General features: G+C 43.0%; 1 protein-coding gene across 1 annotated transcript in view; it reads right to left on the bottom strand.

Moving 5' to 3' along the window:
- SNAP25 (synaptosome associated protein 25) overlaps positions 1-21,213 on the bottom strand; it is a 65,013-nt gene extending 43,800 nt beyond the window's left edge. The window contains exon 1 of the mRNA XM_042817880.1: positions 21,160-21,213. The gene's annotated coding sequence lies outside the window, so the exon portion shown is untranslated. The remainder of the gene's footprint in view (positions 1-21,159) is intronic.
- Between the last annotated feature and the right edge of the window lie 1,720 nt (positions 21,214-22,933).

Here is a 22,933-nt window from a genome sequence, read left to right as displayed (position 1 = left end):
TAGAAAAGAAAAGAAAAGAAAAGAAAAGAAAAGAAAAGAAAAGAAAAAAGAAACCAGACAGCCTTACATTCATTTAAGGCATGAAAACACACCTGGAGCTACATAAGGTGAGGATACCATGGGAAGGTGTACGCACAGCATAGCTATTAGCTATAGCATTTGCTGAAACAAAACTAACCCACTCACTCAGCTGACAGATGATGAACTACAGCAGCGAGCATGGTGAAGAACAGTTCACATAAAGTCAAGAAAATTATAGAATCATAGAATGATTTGGGTAGGAACATACCATTAAGATCATCTAGTTCCAGCTCCCCTGCTGTAGGCAGAGACAGCTTCCACTGGACCAGGTTGCTTACAGCCCCATCCAACCTGGCCTTGAATACCTCCAGAGAGGGAGCATCGGCAACCTCTCTGGGCAACCTGTTCCTGTGTAGCAACAGCAAAGCAACTGCAAAAATAAACTCGGAAAAAAAATAGTAGTTGGCCTTTGAAAGCAATCACAGTCTAGTCATAAGCAAGTTGTAGAATTCAGCAAATAGAGAATTCTCCTTGGATTATGCTTGGATATTCCCACAGTCTCACTGTCAAAATCCTACAGCTCTAGATTTCAAGCTGGGAAGCAGGGTGTGTGCTGCACCGCTGAGGGTGCAGCAGGGATTTTGTTTCGTATCCTGTCAATGAAAACTCCAGTTCTTTTTCATTTAAATCCCTAAACCTTTTTCTGCCCCCACTGGGAGCTATGTGAGGTGAATTTTGTCCTGAGGTTTTTAAATAGCCATACCAAAATGAGGGAATAAAATACTCCTTGCAACCAATAAATTACAATAGCTGATCTGATTTTTCTAAATATGAGAATATAACTTGTTTTACATTAGAAACATGGGATTTGCCTTCCAGACCCTACCTTCTTAAGATTCATATTTATTTAAGCACACCTGCACCAACAAGAAATCCAGACAAATGTCGGATTGAGACAGCCTGTTTTTCCAGCACTCTAAATGAGAACAGAGCTCTTCCCAAGGACAGACGACTATCAGCAGTGCTTCCTCCCAAGCATTGCAGAGATGACTCACTCAGATTCAGTCCCCAGCAGCCTGGGAGCAAGAGGCGCCATTGCTTACAAAGCTGCAGCATGACAAGGACCACAGGGCAAAGACTAAGATAAGACTGAGCTGGGAGTATACAATTCCTAACACTGAGCACATCTGGCCCAGCACCCAGCACAGTCAGTGACACAAAGGAAATGGCAGCAGGCATCCTCTCAAAAGGCATAAACAGCAGCAGTAGATGACTTCTGTCTACATTTCCAAGTGAGAAGTTAGGAACCCGTACACTGTGAAGTCTGTGAGATCAGATGCTGTAATACAAGGAAACTCCACTCCACCAGGTGCATTTGGACTTTTAAGTGGCCATCATTCATTGCAAGGCATCACAAGTAGACGGTGTGCTTGTGTTTTGATGGAGCTGAAGAGGGTACAGTGTGTGTCTCTCATTTGAGACCCACTCAAAAAGAACTGTTTTTTGGATTTTGATAGAAATGCTCTGGTCTTTCAGTATTAGTCAAAAATCCTTCTGCAAATACATGTTTGAGGATTCTGAGAGAGAGAAATATTTTGAAGACAAGAACAATGCTTGCTAATGAAATCATTCTTTGGTAAAATAAGTTCCAATTAGGAATACTGACCTCATTACTGTGTATTTATAGATACCACTCCTGTGAGTTAAGGCAGCAGGATGGGGCATGAACTTCACTTGAACACAATCCAATTTAAATCTAAAACAATCGTAGTTTTCTCGTGTGTTTTATTTAATGTAATGTAAAGTATTCCTGGATGAAGAATCAGTGAGTCCTGGACCTAGTAACAATGTGGGAACAATTTCATGTTAGGTACAGAATTCAGTTTTTTGAAAGCAACTTTGCTCAATTCTTTCATAGGGCAGACACCTAATAAGTGAATACAAAGAGGGAGATAATTCCTTCCTTTATGAAACACCAATGGCGTATACGGCAGAAAATTCATGCAGTGTAAGAGATGGCATAGTGCAGCTGCTGCCTGCACATTTACCCCACGGGTATATTGAAGACCACAGCTCTTATGCTTTGAGAATACATCTAACAAACACATCTCAAGGACACTGAGCCTGGACCCATCTGGTAAACTGAAAGTCCTTTGTTCAAGCAAGTGAGAAAAAAAAAAATCCATTGTTGAGGGGGACAAAAGAAAAAGACTATTTATGTCACTTAAAACAATGAATTCCTTAAAACAACTTTGAGTTTCAGATTCTGTAAGCATGGAGCCCACTGACTGATGGCCAAGCCATGTTTGACATGCCCCAGGCTTAGCCCAGATAAGCTGTGCAATTGGCAAGAACAGCCAACATGGCTGTGGTCACAGCCCTCAGGCTCTCTGTCCTCCTCCTCATGTGATGAACTGCCTACAGCTAGTGAAAGAGCTGCACTTCCAGGTGACCTTGAGCACAAAGGAACAGGGGCAAGAGATTTATTTAAGGAGCTGTGGGAGGGGTATGCTCTATTTTTAAAGAAAAATAATCTATTTGGGGAGTTTATTACAACTTTGGACCTGGATGACTGCCCAAGAACAAGGAGCACCCTCCTCCTCAGAGGGATGTACTGCAAAACCTTCATCAACCTTCACACTCTCTACTGCACCTACTTCTTCATTCAGGCTCACATATTGATTAATCATGGCATGTTTGCTGGATTTCTTGACCCTCCTTTGCTGCAAACTGCTGTACCAGACTGAGAGATGAACACAGACCATGCAAAGGTTCACCCTGAAAGGCCCAGGAGTTCTGCTGGAAGCCATTGCAGTCTGGCTTGACAAAACTTGCACTTGCAATCATAGCTAGTTTCCAAGCTGCCTGCTGGGCTCCACTGCTTCCAGACAATCCCACCAGCAGCTGAACGCCATTCCCCCTCCTGGACCTCCAAGTGCCTCCAGACGCACAAATCCTCTCCGCAAGTGCAGCTACCAAGAGTGTCAACTGATGTCAGCTACATGGATTTCTGCAAGGACTTTGACATGGTCCTGCACTATGTCCTTATCTCTAAATTGGACATACATGGATTTGAAGGGTGGACTATTTGGTGGATAGGCAATTGTTTGGAACGTCACAGCTAGAGTGTTATGGTCAGTGGCTGCATGTCCAGGTGGAGAACAGTAACCGTAAGTATCCACCAGCAGTCTTGGCACCGCTACTCTTCAGCATCTTTATCAGTGTCGTAGGTGATGGGATTGAGTGCACCTTCAGCAAGTTTGCTGATAACACCAAGCTAAACTCAGCTGCAGTTGATACAGCAGAAGGAAGGGCTGCCATCCGGAGGGACCTTGATAAACTCACAAGGTGGGCCCTTGTGAACCTAATGGTTAAACAAAGTAAAGTGCAACGTTTTGCATTTGGCTTGAGGTTACCCCAGGTATGTATACAAACTGGGAGAATTCTTTGAGAGTAGGCATGCTAGAAGGACTTGGGGGTCCTGGATGATAAAAAACCTTAATGTGGGCCAGCAGTGTACACTTGCAGCCTGGAAGGCCAATGGTATCCTGGGTTTCATCAGAAGAAGAGTAGCCAACAGGGCAGGGGAGGTGATTGTCCCCCTTTACTCGGCCCTCGTGAGGCCCCATCTGTGTCCAAATCTGGGCCCCCCTATACAGGAAAGATTGGGAGCTTTTGGAGAGAATCCAGAGGGCCATGAAGATGATCAAAGGGCTGAAGAACCTCTCCTATGAAGACAGGCTTAACTAGGCTTGTTCAGCCTGAGGAAGAGGAGACAGCAGGGAGATCTCATTGCAGTTTTCCAGTATTTAAAGGGAGTTTATGAACACGATGAAAATCAGTTTTTTACAAGTGTCAATGGTGATAGGTCAAGGGGGGTGGTTTTAAACTAAAGGAGAGGAGATTAAGTTAGATATCAGGGGGAAGTTTTTACGGAGAGAGTGCTGAGGTGCTGGAACAGGTTTCCCAGAGAGGCTTTGGATGTTCTGTCCTTGGAGGTGTTCAAGGTCAGGTTGGATGGGGCCCTGTGCAGTCTGATTTAGTACGTGATCTAGAGGCTGGCAACTCTGCCTGTGGCAGGTAGGTGGGAAGATGATGATCCTTGAGGATCTTTCCAACCCAAACCTTCTATGATTCTAAGATTCTGTGATTGCAGTGGAGAGTCTGAGAAGGAGCTTTACTTTGCGTTAAACATAGGCAGAAGTAAAGCAGGGAGGGCATACCACAGTATCCATCTTAATATTTGATGCAGTGAAGCCCTCTGCCTTGGAGATTTGCTCTGAGCTGCCGCAGTCTGTGCAGACTGCTGCAGGATCCAGTGCTGGAGCCCTGCAGGAACTGACAGCCCCTGGTGCCTGTCTCCAGGGCACAGGGCACAGGGACAAGTGGGAAGGGAGAGGGTCCATGTTCTTCAGTATGCATCTGCTTGGGCAACAAGCAGCTGTTAGTGCTGTGCCCTGCCTCTGTTCAAACCCCAGATGCAGAGAGACACGATGACACACTGACAAATTGTTTATATTCTTCTCTTTTCCCTACACCTTCCATTCTTTGTCATGAAGCTGCCTAAAATCTGGGTTAAATAACGTAGGAGAGCAGAATCACACAAAAGACTAATTACATTCTTAGGTTTCATTAGACATTGAGGATAATCACTGTCAGCAACTTCAGACAGGTCCTAGATGAACACAAACCGTCATTGATGCCCCACAGACATCTGGCAGCAGTCTGTGAAGCGGACTTAGCTTCAGTCTCAGAGTTTTAGGCACCCCAAAGATAGAGGCCCTGACTTTTTGTCCTGACATATGGAAACAGCCGTAGCTGTGGCTGATGCTGGCAAATGTGGATAATTAATTTTAGATGAGTTCTGTATTTAAGAAAGCAAAGACAGCTTGTGAGGAGGCACTCTGTAGTCCACTTCTCATCTGGAAAGCAGAGAAGTGCCTTGGGCTGAGAGTACTGAACCATCTCTGGGATCATTGAGGGAAGCTTTTGAAATCAGCAGATCTCTTCTGAGGACTTGGCTTAAGAGGCTGGAGAGGACATTCCCATTTTAATGAAAAAATACAGGGGCTGATCCAAAAGTAATGCCTCTTATTTTATTCTGTTAGTTCATGATATCAGAGGCAAATGTTGGTATGGAAGTAGAAATTGAACCTTCCCACCATTACATTTTGTTGCTGTGTGGCAGATAGCGGTGGAGAGGCAGTCTGACACAATGGCATCTGACATGGAAGCATGCATGAAGCAAAGTGTGGAACTGAATTCCTCCATGCATAAAAAATGGCACCCACTGACATTCTTCTATATTTGTTTAATGTTTATGGAGACCAAACAGTAGGTGTGAGCACAGTGAGGTGATGGGTGGTGCATTTCAGCAGTGGTGACATCTGGTGCAGATTTTTATGAATGCAGCATGCAGGCTCTTGTTCATTGCTGGTGAAAATGCCTAGCTAATGGTGGTGACTATGTTGAAAAATAGTGCTTTGTAGCTGAGAATTTCTTCTATCAAATAGTGTTATTGTGATCTTTGTATCTTTGTGATCTTTGTAGTAGTTAACATCAAAATTAAATAGGCAGCATAACTTTTGGGATGACTTATGTATTAAGATCCTTCTCCGTCAAACTAAGCTGAAAAAGAAACTCCTGCAGATCTTAAGTCAGAGGAGGTAATCTTACTTCTGCTGAAGCAGCAGAATATTTCTTGTAAACCCAGTGGTAGCATATTTTATCACTAGTATCTTGAGAGCTCATATTGACTACCTTGTCTAACTACAGATATTTATTCGTAATGAAAACTGTCAATATTTATTCATATTTAATAAACATTCTTTGAAAGCAGAGATTTTCTTGTTCAACAGTATCAAGTAGTTTCCCCCTTTGGTAAAAGAGGGCACTCTGCTATTGAAATGAGGCATTTCTGTGCTGCATCACAGTATGAATCTTCCCAGTCCAGCCACCTGTCTCCATCCTAGCTCTTCTTCTGAGGAATGCATAACATTATCTGCGATGGAAAAAAATAGACCACTAGGGAATATTTTCCTGGTTATTTTAGGTAGGTTCGAGAAATTTCTCATGATGCACTTGGAATCCTAGTTTTTGGCAAGCTCTCCTGCTTCAAACCTTCTCTGACTTAACAAGACAGGAACAAGAATTAAAATACTCCCCCAAAGCTTAAACAAGCTATTGTATTTCCAGGACATTTCGACAGGCCTTAAGCACTAATACAGGCTCACAGATACCACAAGCATAGCAAACACTGTTTTTTAGCACAGGTATGGCAACCTGGGTAGAAACTGTGTATCTTCACTTTATTGTATGCAGATGTAACAACAAAATTCACATGAAGGCTTATTCCTAGAATTAATAAACATATGGAACTGCGGAGCAGGGAGCACTAGGTCAGGAGCAAATTAATGTCATTGAGCCAAGGAAACATGACTAGGTAATGTATGTGCTGCATTTGAACTGTTGAGAAGGCTCCTTCATTCCACTGCTGATAAGCAGTTGACCTTGGTTAGAAACTGTATTAATGGTAAGATGTGGAGATGACCTGTCAAGATAGTCTGCCCCCTGAACCAGCATAGGGAATTATTGATAGACCCTCAGGGGTCCCTGCTCAAGAACTTATCAAATCCAGAGCCAAATCCCAAAGCAGCATTGTGTCACTTCTATCCACTTTAAGGAAAAGCAAAGAGTCATTAAATATGTTCTCTCCTCTCCCCATTACCTTGGAGTATAGGTCTGATGACTAGAATTTATTGCCTTAACTATTCCAGACATAAGGACCATAACCACTGAGGAACAGTGTTGAACAGTTAAAAGTCTATGGTCAAATCTGTGGAAATTCTTGGCATGAACTGTTTCTTGTAGAGACTGAAGAAAGAAATAAAGAAACCTGCCCTTTGACCCTCAATAGACATCCACTCCTGAAATAAGGAAGGAATCTTTTACTACAGTCTGTTCAAAAACTGGACAGAAGATCATGAAATATGAGCCTTTCAGACATTCCCAAAATCATCTGTCTGCAAACACCTTGGAAGTATTCCCTGAGTAACACATTGCTTCAAACCTGTAGTGCATCGTTTCGCAGCCTCTATGGTGGCTGCTTCTCTCCTCTGTGAGCCTATGATCTGAACAGGTTCCCAGGAGGCACCATGAGAGGTCAGTTACGAATGTATTTAATGATACAAATTAGACAAATAATTCAGTAGGACCCTCAGAATTAAAGTAAGTTTTCTCCAGCTGTTTTTTGTTGTTGCTGTTGTTGTTTTTAAGAAATTATGTTCCCTTTTGAAATGTGACACAGCATTCACTGTTTCAGCCTATAAAATGTCCAAGGCCTTACATCTTTATGCTTAATTCTATTTCTAGAAGAGACAGGAGATGTGTATGAGTGTATTAGAGGCTACCAAGCGCAGCTTCTGTCTTATCCTGAACATCTAATACATTGTCTCTGGAAATGGCTTAGCCATAGGAATTCCTATCAGTTTTCATCTGCTTGATATCACCCAAAAATGAGATGTAAACCTTTCCTACTTCGACTACATTTCCGTCACCAGAATTATGAAACTAGAAAAACTTCTTAAACATCTTCCATGTGCAAGCAACAAAACTTTGTCATCTTCTCTTTCCAGATCTAATTGTTTATCAATATTTCTTGGCTTTGCAGTCTATAATCTGTCTAAATACTTCAGGGGGTTTGGACTAAACAGCAGTACAAATGTCATTCATCAGTATAGACTTTTTGGCAGGAGTTAAACTAGATTCATGCCAGACACATAGACAGACACAAGTAAGCAAAAATATGGAAAAAAAACATCAATTTATGCAGAAGTATGCAGTGTAATGATTTTATAAACTGATGAAATAATGATCAAAAAGCTTACCATGAAGATTAAAATCCTTAGTTTCTCACATAAACTTAATTTCCTACCCAATTTCTTACATAACCATATTCTTCGTTTCTTACGTATTTTTGCAGAAATGAAATAAAGCGCAAGTATTTTTTTCTAAAAAATTATTCTTAACCTTCTTGAAACTTGAACAGAAATGGTTCCCTTTCTATCCACTGGAAAAGCAAATGTGCATGTTTAGTGCCCAGGGAATTCACTACTTTATAAGACTTTCTGCAAACATGGTTGCTAACTAGCTATTAAAATAAATGCAGAAGATAATATTGCCTCTGGAGGGAAGTATTGTTCTCTTTGGTATTGAAATAGGTAGAAAATTGTTAAAAATCCTGAATGTTTTTCCCCAACATTTCACATTCTGAGTGTTCAAATTTTGATATATAATTAATACATTCCCATTTCAGAAATATCAAGTAGTTTAAATAGTAATGGAGACACATACAGAGTGAGGTAAATGAATTCTGGAACAAATTAATTTCAATAGCACTGATTAAAGAATATTTCTATATTCTTTGCTGGTCTGATTTATTAAGCAAACGATTTTTCTGCATTGTATTTGCTTATCTGTCAGTGACTTACATACAACACCTCTACCAAGATATAATGCAACAGTACAGATGAGTAAATCTCACTGATAATTTACTCAAAAATCTAATTAATCACAAACAATGATGACTGTATCTAGCAGAAGAAATGCTTGATTTTTTTAACGTATGCAAAACTTCCAGTGTTCCTTTTTGCAGACAAGAAATGTTGCAAATATTTTCTTCAATTCATCTTTTCTTCATTATTAGAGAACCTCATCCTTTAATGGCTTACTTCATTATCTTGTTGTTAACCTTTACAAAGTTAATTCTTCACAGAGTTTTACAGTTTGCTTTCCAGAAAAATGATGCTTGTCTTTTTTGTGAGTTCTAGGCAGAAAACTTCAAGAGCAGTCAGAGATATTTGCAGTCATGGCCAACTGAACTGTCATCTGACCTAGAAGTAGAACTTCTTGAATCACAAACACAAGTGAATGGCTTAATTTCCTATGACATCTGCAGTTACATCTGGACATTTCCCTTTGGTCTATCTGTATTTGGCAGTCCTGCAGTGTGTTTAATTTGCTCAAAGAATGCTGGATAGCTACTGACCATCAGAGTCCCACATGCCTGCATCTTCTCTTCCTTTGAAAGGAGATAGGTCCTGGCAATTCTTTTAAGAAATTTTAAATAGTGGATCTCTATCTCAGGTCAATGCAGTTCACCCCTGGCTTGAGAGGTAGACTTTAATCTCGTGCTTCTGTGTGCTGTGTCCCACCTGTGACTATGGGGCAGGAGTTTGTGAAAATGAGATTGCCAATCAGGCAACAAAAGCTTTTTAAATGTCACTGGTTCAACTCCAGTTTCATACTTCTTCCTCATATTATGACATACAGCAGCAGAGAAAGTGTGAATTTTCTAAAATTCAGATTAAATGGTCTTGTATCAGCATCTCCAGGAACTTCAAATTTGTCATATAACTGTATCATACTACATTAGCCTTCCTGCAATTGCCATTTCTTGCTTTTTTACTCACGGCAGACCTGAATTGCCTGCCATCTTTCTTTAGGAGGTCTTTTAGCAATGTTAAAGATTCTATGAGGGAAGCTGCACTCCATACAAGCTGTATCACTGTCCTGGATATTCTTTGCTCAGTGTGGTTCTTTGGGGGCTGCATCTCTCATGACTGCTTCTGGTAACGGTTGCTATTTCTGCACAGATGAGCATCACAACTCATCTGAGAAAATGTGATCAACATACCTACAACTGCAGTCCTGCATTTTTAATAGCATCCTCCTGCTGCCTTATAATAACATTGTTTCACATACCGCTTTTGGGATTCCTATCAAAAATCCTGTGGATGAAATTACTGGAAGTAATGCTTGCCAAAGCACCATTACAAAAAAATGAAATAAAAATATTTCATTAAGAATATTCACAGAGAGCAAATTCTGGATCTGAATGCAAGTTTTCACTCCAACTGTATCTGTAGCCATTGTACACTCAGTAAGGGAGCAGAAAACCTGTGTACTCTGTGCATGGAATTGAAGAAACACAGACCAAGGCTGGGGGAGGGGAAAGGGTTCATGTGCATGCAGTGAGAAGTCTGAAGAACTAGAAGAGATTTTCTCAGAAATTATTCTGCAAGTCAGTTGAGGGGAAAGTAAAGAAAAATACAATTTGTGATGAGCAATCCCAGAAGTCAGAAAGGTTTCACTGTGTAAATGATTTGCTGCAAACTGTTCTCTTGCTTCTACAAATGTGTTGTGCCTTAAAAGAATCTCAGCTTTGTGACTACTGAGGTATTGATGGGATATTTTTCTCAGCTTTGCTCCTGCTTTGGACTGAGAGAACTGACTCAGTAGAGGTGAGTCAGTTCTGCTCTGCCATTTTGGAGAGAGGACCTGGCAAAGTTCTCCTTTAGGCACACAGTGAATCATAGCAAAATTCCTAGTGAGCTCAACTAGATGAGAATAGGCTGCTTTCCTGCCTTGTATAATTCACCACATGTTTGTGTGTATGTAGCTTTCTGCCTGGCTTCTCAGTCAATGAATTAAATTATTATAAACCCGGAGATTTAGGCAGGATTGTATATAGGTATACATGTATATATGTGGCATGCAGAAGACAACAAGCACAGCCCCTGTTTCCTTAGGGCACATTGCGTTCAATGCTTTCTGAACCTCCACCCTTTACTATGTGCTTCAGTTCATGCTACTCTTGTCTTGGAAAGGAGGAGCAGCTCTGCAGAATGTCTTCTGCATGATGCAGCTATGCATTATTAATACATTTGCACTTAAGATGCTGTCTTTTTGAGTGGGCCCCTTTGTTACTGTGTCCAGAGATTTAAAAATTGCTTAATTACTGTCAGAAAGATCTTCCTTTTTCACTTAAAGTGTGTTCTTAAGTCAGGATTTCCATGTGGTTCAGTCTTGCTGTACTGATTTACCCCAGCTAAGCCGCTGGGAATAAGTGCTGAGCTGAAATGGGAAGTGTCCATGGCAGATGCTCAGCCCTCCAGTTGCTAATGTTCTGCGCTGGCGTTTCTGGCACATTCCTGCAGGTCTTTATGCATCAGGACACTCCTATTTGAAGCGCTCATCTAAATCACTGCAAAAATGCTCTTACTTGTTTTTTGGAATGTCCTTTCTGTGTTGAGGACTCTGTATTGGAACACCTTCCTGTAATCCTTCTTCACTGTTGTCTTGCCCTATTCATAGTAAAACCATTCTTTCACTCTTTGTTCTTTCACTTCACCTGCTGAAAGTGGGGATGCAATATGAAGAAATGTTCTTCCTACCCAAGTGAAATGAAACTGAAATGTTATGAGAAATGCAACTAATAAAGAGTTGTTTTCTTAATGTAAGAACTGTCATTTTTCTGTAACAAAGACCTTAAAGCTGGTATTTTTGTGATGAATTTTCAGAGGAATTTTTCTGATAAAGATCCCTGTTGATCTAGCAGCAGCCTCAGTAGGTACCAGCCCTGCTGCACGTTTATTCAATTCCTCTGTCCTGGTGACTGTGAGCCAGCACAGGAGACAAAGCTCCATAACATTTAATTGTAGCTTGTGCTGCTGGGCTGCTCGTCTTGAGCAAAGCAGTAAACCACAAGACACAATCTTCAGAATGACTGGGACTTATTTTGCTTTCTGTCTCGTAAACCCATTCATCTGAGCAGCTGCTTACAACCATGAATGTGGCATTCACAAATCCCACCTCACACTGGGATCTCATCTCTTCTGGTGATGCCCTTTTTATAGTCTACCACTTTCATTCTGTCTCATGACTTGAGCTGTGAGGCAGTAATTTAACCCCCCATCTGGCTCTATTAATTTGCACCGATAACTTCATGACTCTTCTAGAATAGCTTTCTGTTTCTAACGCACTTGAAAAGGGTGTCTTTTCTAGGCTTTCTAATAAAAACAGAAGTCTTGTCTATACGTTGTGATATTCCATACAGTAGTTTGCCTTTTTTTTTTTTTTTTAATGCAAGTGCTGCAGAACAAGTGCTTGTCTCGTATACTGCAGTGAATAGCTAGCAGCCACTAATGTTTTGCTCGGCTTTTGTCTCTGAAACACAAAGTTGATGATAGTGGAAAACTTGATTAAATCTTGAAGGCTTTCTGACTTCTTGTGGTAAGTAGATAGTTTTGAGAAATTGATTCTGGTTGCAGGCATGAATGTCTGGAGATCAGCTGTATGCACACACAGCACACCTTTTGGAGATGCCACCACAAAAACAGGCTAGACCATAGACAGTAGCTGAAGAAACTGAAATCTGTAAACAGCTCTGGAGTCCCACAGTCAGTACTTGAAGGTTTAATCTCCCAGCATCAAAGAATTTGTCCTGGCCATTGGCTCAGTGTTTTATCACTTCACCTGCCAGGCTGGGGAACCTTTTAAAAGCTTTGCTCATAATCTCTTAAGTGCCAGAAAAGGCTTTCTGGGTGTAAAGAAGAAACAGAAATATTGTAATGAAATCCTTACTCAGAAAGAATGGAGCTCTCAAGAATACGAGTGGTACTGAGGAAGACAAATATTATTCCATAAAGAAATAGGAGTAACCATGAGAAAATAAAAGTAGGGCAGTGGCAGAGCTTCTTATCAATCTAAATAGCAACTTAATAGCAATTTAATTTTCAAGCAAGTAGTTGCATCCACAATGAAAAACTTACTGGATTTCACTGTTCAAGTAAAAACCATATATGGTGACTTTCTCTACCACTGGCAATTTTTGATACCAGGACTGGATAATTTTGTGTTACTGGAGAAGCAGTTAATCTGGGAAAGCCCTTTAGCCTGTAGGATGTTCTCTTTTTGTAGGGGGTTCAGCTCACTGATAGGTAACCTGTTCTGACCTCCTAGTTGATGAATCTGGCAAAGAAGGACTGATGTTGCTGCCTGCTGTCAGGAGGCAGTCAGTCAGCTCTTCATCTCCAACCTGCACACTCTCCCTGCTTGTCCCTTTGTGTTATGAATGGCCCGTGCTGAACAAAGTCCCCTCTGTTTGTAGCAGCCCTGACACCTCTGTCCAGAATGGGGCTGTTAGGTGCCACACTACTTGCTGATAGTGCTAGATATGGTCAAGATGGTCTAGAAAAATGAAGATAAGGTTGAGTGACAAAAATTTGTTTCCATCACCGAATCTCCCTCTGGCTTCCCTGACTCTGCTTGTGATAAAGCTGTAAAACCAGGGTAGGCTGTGCGCAAATTACTATGTCTGAAGGAAACTAGATTTTTATTCAAGTCTCTGCTGTGCTTTGACCATGTACACCATATCCAGGTCGTAAACTCTTTCCTTGCATCTCCCTCTCCTGGGTGTATGGTTTTTCTCACGGCTTTCAGGAGAGACAAAGAGAGCAGAAAGCTAAGGGAGAGGTGAGGTAGGATGGGGAAGAGACTCCTAGACCCACAACAAACAAAAAGCAGATTTACTGAGGCTTCCAGAGGACAAAAGGTGCTGCTAGGCTCTTCTGTCACATGCTACCATCTATCAGCCTGCTTAACACTGTGACATTAAGCGCCCTGGGTGCTAATCTGGGAATTGGGGTACTACCGTAGCTAACCATGGTCTTATGATGCCTGCAGCTCCCTTGCATTCTTATTTGTCAACTTCTTGGAAATGCACACCAGTTATTGTTTAGCAGGCTCAGAAAATAATCTTCAGAGTCTACAAGTTGCTCCAAGAGCATTTTGTACAATTTAGAACAGTTAATTAAGAAAAAAGGAACTAGACAATGCAATGATTTAAAAATACCTTGCTAATATTGAAAATTGGAGGTATGCAGATGGCCCTTCTATTTGTTATGTTTAAAAAAAAAAGTGGGCTGAAGCATTTTAAATTATAGTCAGTGCATTTCTGGTACCTCGAGGGTTTTTTCCACTGTCTCTTTCTTGATGTGCTCAACTCTAAAATGAACTGAACTGACAAGCCTACACCACAGCAGTGAGCCATCCAAGCTTTTTTTCCGTTCTCTCTTTTTTTTTTTTCTTAATAAGGAAAACCTCTTATGAAAATTAGACTTGAGGGGACTTGCTGCTTTATCTGGTTTAGTGTCTTGTGACCACCAACAAGTATGTCATATAATCCTCTTCATGAATTCATCAACAGCCATCTTAAACCATTTGCTGCCACTGATTGGCCTTTCTATCTCTAGTACTCTTGTTAGTATGAGAAAAGATGTCTTTTAACAAGAAATGCAAAAATGGGTGCCCTATCTTAAGGGTATGTTTTTAATGGCAAAAACCTGTAGGCAATCCTTCAAAAGTTTAGGCAACCAACTGACATTTCCATACAACCGAGCAAATAAAACAAATTCTTCTCTGGGGAGAAAGGCTGTTAGAAATTGGTGGTGAATTCTGATTTAATTGGGTTTGCCTACCTCGGTTTGTTTCTTGAGGGCTTTTCACATATTTGAGTGTCACTTAGGTGAATACTCTCTGGAAAAGCAAATGTTTGGCTGAAACAATCAAGTATTCACAGAACATCTCTGGGTTGTATATTCAGTTGTCACACTGTCAGTTTGGCACTGGTGCTGTAGCACTGCTCTCCTCTCTGCAGCTTAACGCAGCTCTGGCAAACTCATGGCACCGTGCTGTGGCTGTCCATGAGGGTATAACCAAATGTGTGAACGTTACATTTGCTTTCTGGTCTAAGGTTCCTTTCCCTTCTTGCTGTCATGAATGTAAATTGAATGCTCTCAGTCTATATGACACCTTTCTGCCAAGCTTCCCACAGATGTGGAGGCCAGAGACCATGTGTAACACCTCCTTGAAGGCTGAGCAAACAGTATTCATCTACACTGGGACAATGTTGCATGTATGAACTTTTAGGTCACCAATCTCAGGCACTGGAGACTGCTATGCCCTAACAGACATAAAAATATCCTTCTAAAGATAGGAGATACCTGTCTCGCAACTAAAGCTGTGGAATGCGTACTAGAAGTTGCTTTAATCTCAAGTCTTTCTTTTGTAGATGAATTGAGGCACTCGACAAAGATTGTATTTATTTAGTGTGTTATGCTTGCACCTGAATCCAGATATTCTGGGCGCAGACCCCTCTGCTTTAATATCTAAACAATAATATCTGAAGCTAAAATGACCATCACTGAGCATCTTTAGTCCATGTAAATTGTGATAGCTCTCTTACTGCTTTCTGCAACAACAAATTACTCCTAAGAGATGGCAGTGCCCAATAAATGGAGAACAGAAGTTTCTCTCGTAATGATGTTGGTCACCTATGGAGTGAGCACTGTTGAGCACAGCAGACCTGAGCTCTGTCCATGTGTGTGTATGCAGAACGGAAGCATGCTAACCAGGAACAGCACTGGGCCAAATTAAATAGCAAGTCCCTCATGCCTACAGAAATGACAGCTTGTCTGAATCCCTTTAAGGTAAATGATGAGCTGTCTAAGAATGTGAATGAGAACCAGAGTGAACCCAAAATACTAACATGGAGAGGAAAAAAGAGAGCTTTAATTTGCATCTCAAGTGTGGCAAAGCTAATTTTTGTTCCTTTTCTTTTAAAAGATGCTTAAATATGCATGGAAGACTTCTGTTTAAAAAAATAATCAGTGAATGGTAACACTGTTTTGACAGATTAGCTCTTCTAAAGAATCGTACTTTTGTTTCACGACATTTTTAGAGTAGCTGGAGAAAGTACGTTTACCTCCGTGGGGCAGATCAATAAACTGGCGTGTGTGCAGTTCCATTGTGAGCTATCATTTCCAGGAGAGGGGAAAAACCAAAATGAACAGTTGGCACATCTTTCAAATAGCTGGTTTGTATGAAAAATAAAATTATATTGTCTGGTAAAACTGTATTGCGACCCAGAAACAGAGTTTGTCTCCTTGGGGAGGAGAGTAATTATAACATAAATAACTCATGACAAACGCCATAGCTGTGCTGTGACCAGAGCCTTTAGTTTTCAACCCCCTCCATGCTAGTCTTCTATCTTTCTGACAGGCAAGTGACTGTGAAAATGTTTGGAGATTTGCAGCCTGGATATTTTAGCGAGAATACACAGCTGAGAAAATGTGGGAGATGGACGTGAGCAGTGTAGAATTACAAGTTTGCCCTAACAGTCATTCCGTAGTGCCTTTGTATGTGCACCTCCCTGTTAATTGATAGCTTTTGAGTAAGACATAGCAAATCTTGCAATAATTCTAAAAAATTGCATTCATGAAGCATCCTTCTCTAACCATGGCCTGGCATATACATTTTAGTGATTAGCACTGACACAGGCTGTGATAACTATCATTTTCCTTGTGAACTCTGCCAGTAAACTGGTACAACAACTCTGTTGCTTTAAAAGCACAAGAAAAACTATAATATATAAAAATATATAAAAACAGTTCTCCTCTTTCTGTTTTAGAAATAGGTACAGCAAGGCCTCTATGCCTTTGCTCTTCTATGCTTCTAACAGTAATATAGCTGAATAGTCAAACAGTTAAAATATTGCCTTAAAAGGCTTGGGAAAAGATGCCTGATTGTCTTGTGTATGTATTGGAATGCAAGCAGACTTCCCACTACTTCCTGCTTGGGCAAAAAAAAAAAAATTACTTCTACTAGGAAATGCAGCCTGTGAGATCGAACTGCATTAATTCAACAGAAAGTGTAGGTTTCATTTTGCAACACATTCATTTTCACAATTCTGGCATTTGCAGCACACAGATGTGCACCTGGGAAAAACTGGGCTACGTTTTTGGGTTTTACGCCATCACGGAGTTCTGCTGAAGTTACATACCAGCAGAGTGCAGTAGAACCCAACCTGAAAAACAGCCAGAACGTGCAGTATGCCTGCTCCACTGTTTCATCACTGCTTACCATCACTATTTATGAGGCAGGAAACTACTTGAACCTTGAAGATGTGAGAATCTGCAACAATAAGCCAGACTGGTACAGAGCTTGGAGAAAAGGTATTTTGAGTTATGTCTGTTTCATGAAAAGACTGTTCCTTCAGCAAGTATACTGATTCCAGTTATAAAATATGAATGGTGAGCCCCAGCTCAGCATCATCAGCCTGTAGTGTAACACAGCACTCAGTTATGCTAATGCACACCAATTGACAGTGTGGCCTGATAGTAAGTTAACTCTCATTTAAAAACAGAAATGGAGCATTATTAGGTTTTCCAAAAAAGAAAAGAAAAATTAAAAAAGTAAAAATCATTTTAAATAGCTGAATTGGCCAGCATTAGCTTTCAGCTTTCGATGGCCAGGAACAGCCATAATGAATTACATAATATTTCTTTCTTCTCCCTATGCTTGTATTGGAATTCAGCTTCCTCCAGTGAATAAAATGACAAAGCTTATCTCTCTTTAGAAAAAGTAGCTACTACAAAAACAACGCATACACACAAAATAAAGTAAAGGAAAAGGGTATAATGCAATGATTGAATTCTCTTTCAGAGGGGACATGTCTGCAGAGGGGATATATCTTGCTTCCCTTTGAAAAAACAAAGCTGCTAAATGTTGTCTTTTGTTATAAGTCTCACAATATGATGTGCAAACTTTCTTCATGGACCGCAGGTCTAACCAATATATGCCCATTGTTGGGAGTGGAATGCTTTCCATACCCTGTACGCATCTGTATTGGCATGCAGCCTGACTTGTGAGCTTACTCAGAGGCTCATCCAAAGTCTAACTCACTGCTGGAACTATTTTCCTTGATTTCAACTGATTCTGGATTAGAAGCCTTAAAATAATCAAAATTAAAAGTCCATGCTCATCTCCCATCCTGACAGCATCTTAATGCTTTGTGGAAGTCTGTGTTTCTTTCATCACAGTGCTCTTTAAAAGTAAGCAGAAGAGGACTGTAGGTAGGCGTGACAGTGAGGCAAGAGAGGTGGAAATAGAAGCACAAACAATGAAAGATGTGCAGGCAAAGATAAATTTCATTCTCAAGTAACAGGGCAAATGAGCCAAGTACTTCCTCTAGGCCATTCAAATCCACTAGCATTCAAAACATTTTTGAGTCTTGGAACATCAGCCACAGGGTCGTCATAAAGTAGGAAGGAACAACTTGAAGCCTATCAAGTTGATAAATGCTTGTTCTTGGTGGTAAGAAAAGTCCTGGAAAATGCAGTGAGATGCAGGACAGCTTATTAAAAATTATTGTTTGATGAGAGGCAGATTTTGCTGGTGGGAGTGTGCGTGGAGGAAATAACAAAAGGGTGATAGGCAAGAAGCAGGAATATAACTTGCATGTTTTGGAGAAGTGCTTGTTGTAATATGATGCAGAAGCTGAATCTGCAAGGTCAGTAAGGAAGGAAGCCAGAGTTTATCTAAGCTAAGGCACAGATATCAGTAAAGACTCAAAAATGATGAGCTAAAAGAAATAAGCTATTCTTTGACAGCTGATGTTCCTGACAAACTATATCCAGCTCTCCCAGGAGTAGATATATGAGCCCTGGTGCCTGCTCCAAAGCCCAGCCTCCTAGAGGTAATTGTGATCTGCCTGAGACTTGCATCCTGCTGCAGTTCTCAAACGCATTATTCTTCTCTCTATTAGATGCTCTAAAAAGCTTCAACAATTATACTGTTACAGACTACCTGGCACTCACCCAGCTCAAAGGTGACTGCATTTCTAGCAGTGGAGGAAACTTCAGATACAGAAAAATGTACTCATTCCAGCAAAGGCCATAAAGTGAGTTTACATCTGTTGTGGTTTTAAGTGACTTAAACCCTTGAAGTCTGAAATAAATGTGTATGTGTTTTAATATGCTCAAATGAAAGTGTTGTGATTATATTATAGTTATGAGAAATTCAGGAAAAAATATCAGAAGAAAAAAAAAAAAAAAGTACGGTTGCGTAACAAACCAAGGTAAATTCATTTCCTTTCTTCCTAGGCTTTTTACATTCCTGAGAGGAGGAACTGTTAAGAGATTGAGTTCTCCATTCTGTCGTATACTTTCCATTTTACCTCAAATGTTGCAACATATACAGAGGCTATAGCACTGTGACACAAAAGCCTAAAAATTGCTGAAGTTGTTAATACTGACAGGAGAGCATGTTGATTAGTTACCTTGTTCAGTTACAGCAGGGCAAGCATTAGGTATAGACTACACTTTATTTGGCTTAGTAATTTAATTTCACTATTTGTTGCTATGCCTAACCTGTATGGAGATGAATGAAAAGCATTCTGTTGACCTGAAAATCGGCTTCCACCTCCAATGCAGTAAATCTGCAAACAGGAGCTGTTTCACTAGATGTACTTTAAGGGTACTTGATTTTTCTGCCCTCATGAGTTCAGTGGACACTGAATCCAGTCCTTAGTGCTTTGGATATCTCACTTTGATTTCCTAGCTAGCTGTAGAAATATAGTTAAACTGAGTTTATTTGGGGTTGCTGTTTAGCTGCATTTTGTTTCGTAACATGCTCAGTTATTTCCAGTCCTCCTGACTTCAGTGGGAGCCTCAACCTCTTGCTTTAGCAAATCAGGCCTGCTTATACCTTTGCTTTGGTCACTTCTGCTGTTTCTTTGGCACTTGTCCTAGGAATCAAACTCTTCAGCAGTGACCTCCTTGCCAACCCCTTACGCACTATGCAGAAGCAACAGAAAACCACTGCCCCTTTTTCCTAGACAGGTATCTTTGGCCATGATTCAGCGACACACAGGGATATGGGGGCCAATTCTGCAGCTGTATCCCCTGGAGCTCTCATCTGCCAGATGGCCCCATTCCCTCCCCTCTAGCCCATAGAGGTGGCTGCTTCCAGACCAGCCTCGTCTTGTCATGGTCTATGGAACTCAGAGCTAGGATGGAACAGGGAGGAGTGGGGCAGGCATGTGCTTGTGGATGCGGCAGCCAGGGCTGGCAGTAGCCAGGTACGGCTTGGAGGATTGTTCTACCATCCCCAGGCTTCACCACAGACCAGCCTCTCCATCCCCACCCCCATCCCCCCTCCCCCTTTCCAGCTGGGAATGAAACCAGCAGCAATTACTCAAGCCAAGCACGTAAATCTGGCAGGTCCCACGGCCCTCATTTGACGCAGCTACGCAGTGCAATGTCTGGACGCCCAACCCACTCCCCTCTTCCCCTCATGTTTATTTGCCCTGAAGAAAACAGCAAAGTTACCAACTTTGCCAGCAGTGAGCTGTACCAAGGGGAGAAGGAAAACGGGGTGCCAGGGAACTGGAAGATCAGGGAAAAAGGATCAGCAGGGACAGGGAAGCCGGGGCCAAGAGTGCAAGATGGGTTTGGCTGCATTGCATGAGGAGCTGAGCTGCCCTGGCTCAAGGCTGCAGAGCGCACGGGACCGACCCTCTGTGGGTGCAGGAATGCCCTGGGGGCTGCCGCTGGTCTGGAGGGACCCCACAGACCAGGTGTTACATAACTCCAGTTTCCCTTGCATCAATGCCCTTCCACCAGCTGGCCGGGTGGGAGACAGGCTGACATGCTAAATGCCGCTTAATTTCAAGAACTGAAGCTTACTGTTTTTATTTATTTATTTATTTTAATTTCGAGCCCTTTGCACTCCGACTTGCTGAGGAACCCCGCAAAACCCCAACTGTTTCAGCCTGAGGTCCCGTCCCGGAAGGAGCGAGCAGCGCAGCTGTCAGTAGGTTTCCCGTGCGGCAGGGCAGGGGCTGCCCGAGGCTGGCGGCCGGGGGTGGTGCGGAGCCGCAGGGCTGCAGCGCGCCCGCCTCCGCCTGCACCAGGGCTCCGCGCCCGGCGCGCCGTGGCGCTCTCCGCGGTGCTGAAACAGACGCTGTCCGCGGTGCTGAACCGCCTCCCGTTCCTGCAGAGCCGCAGTACTCTCTGCCGACCTCCCCCCGGCCTCCGTCCGCGGTGCCGAAGCGCCGCCGCAGCCCTGCGCGGTGCTGCGCGGGAAGGGCGCTGCAGTGCCCTGGGCGGCTGCAGCCCTGCGCGACCCAGCCGAGCAGAGAACCCGCAGCACCCTGCTCCCGCTCCGGGTTAGAAATGCGCTGCTCGCCCTTCTCCTCCGGCTTCCTGTCGCCTTCGAGCGAGCCCGGTACAGAGGAAACACAGAGCTCGGCTCCCTGCCATGGTTCCAGCCGGCGATAAAGCTGGCGGCAGCATTACACCCCTTTCCTCGACTTCCTCCATCCCTGTAGCAACCCAGATACAGGAGACAAAACGCCGAGCGGGTCCCTCTTTAAACAAATCCTTTTATCGCTTCATTTTCGTTACTACGGCCCCCTCCCCTTGCGCAGTTGATGGCCCGGTGGTCTCCCGCCCTTACCTCGGCTTGTGCAACGCTCTGCCGGGCCGCCTCGGCGGAGTCGGTGGCTCGGAGCCGCAGCTGGGAGGCAAGGACAGCCGCTGCTGACCTCCTCGGGTCTCCTTCTTCAACGGACCGAGAGCCGTGCCCTCATCAAAGATGGCCGTCCGCTCCTACGTCAGCAGCTTTTAATAGCCATCCCTGGCGGGGGGGTGGGGAGGGGGACGGGGGGAGGCGGGAGCGGGCGGGGGGCAGAGCGGGCCGGGCGGGCGGGCTTGAGTCATCGCCGCCGCCGCCGCCCGCTCCGCTCCGCTCTCCTCGCCACGCCGACAAGCGGCCCCGCCGGCCCTCTGCCGAGGCTGGGGGCCGGGGGCTGACCCGCCCGGGGAGGGGGGGACGGGGGCCTCCTGCAGCAGCATGCCTCCGCCAAAGGGGTGGTCCGAAGAGGGTATCCCTCTGAAGTCCCCGGTACTCCATATATGGCCAATCTACGTGGGCTTCTATTTTTATGTGTGAATTCTTCCTTCTCTCCCTCTTTTTATGTTTCAGAGCATCCTGCCACGGGTCTGAGTGTGTTAATCTGATTATTCCCCTTTCCTTCCCCTTGAAATAAGAGCAGGCAAATGCAAGGAAATCCACAGATAAGGACATGTGCTGTAACCGATCATTTGAGAGACAGGTTTAGAAAAAGAGAGAGTGAAGAAAAAAAAAAGAAGAAAAAAAAAAAAATCCTCACCAAAAACTCAGGCATGTACGTGCATACATACAGCAGAGAGAGAACAGACCACTGCTGCCAAGGAGGAAAGCAGTGATTCTGTTCTGGGAAAAAACTTGGCTTATTTATCATGGATTAATTAAAATATTTGTTCAGAGCTTACCTAATTTGGAGCGAGTGGATCTGTCTGTAGTGTGATATTTAATGGGGAGGAAATCCTCTCACTTGTTACAAAACATCTTTCTGTAAAAGGTATCTCTTAGCAGGGATTTTAATGAAGGATGGGGATTGCATCTGAAATGCGACACTCTTTCATAACCTCAGTTATCCCTTCCTTTTCATTCCACAAGCCTGCGCACGTTCGTGTATGGAACCATCCAGACCTACCCACGAGCAGAGGTGCCTCCGTCTGAGCCTCTCTTGTGAGCAATCACTGAGCACTGGCTATGCTTAACTCTGACACCATGCTAATGGCTTTTCTAAATAGTCTGCAGATAACAGAGAGTCAAAACATCAGTCCCATATTAGTGCTAATTCTTCCCTAATCATTATGATTTTTTTTCCCTTATTGCCGTGGCAGGGAAAACCGGAAGAGGGGGAAGGCTCTGCAGCTGTATTTTGGAGCACGTTTGTCTCATGTTGTGGTTGTATGGGGGTGGAGGAGGGAAGGGGAGGGGATGTGCGGGGGGTGGGGGGGGGGGGAGAGGAGGGAAGGAGAAAGAACTGCGGTAGTTCCTCCTCCCCTGCTCTGTAGTTCCCCACAGAAAAACGTGATTGTAGATCATGCTTTGCAATTCTCACCCTCTCCTACGAAAATATGTCCTTCAGTCTCGTTTGGAAGGAAGCAGTCAAAAGTTTGCTAAATATACAACAAAGGAATTCTCAGGGAAGAGGGGCTCCCTGCTGCAGTAGAGTATCTGATGAGCTGCACACATGAAAACCGCAGGGAAGGAGAGAACCTGTAAGATTTAAGAGCTGTAAAGACAGACAAGCAGAGTGAGATCAACGCTGTGCAGACAGCCCACCTTCTAGGTGAGGGATCTGGATCAGCAGCCTGAGTAGGACTTGGGTTTAGCATCA

The sequence above is a fragment of the Centrocercus urophasianus genome, unplaced genomic scaffold (assembly GCF_019232065.1).
Source record: "Centrocercus urophasianus isolate 14NV4802_14NV808 unplaced genomic scaffold, USGS_Curo_1.0 seq_10, whole genome shotgun sequence".
Lineage (NCBI taxonomy): Eukaryota > Metazoa > Chordata > Aves > Galliformes > Phasianidae > Centrocercus > Centrocercus urophasianus.
Note: the sequence above shows the minus strand (reverse complement) of the source record. Positions and strands in the feature narration are given on the sequence as shown.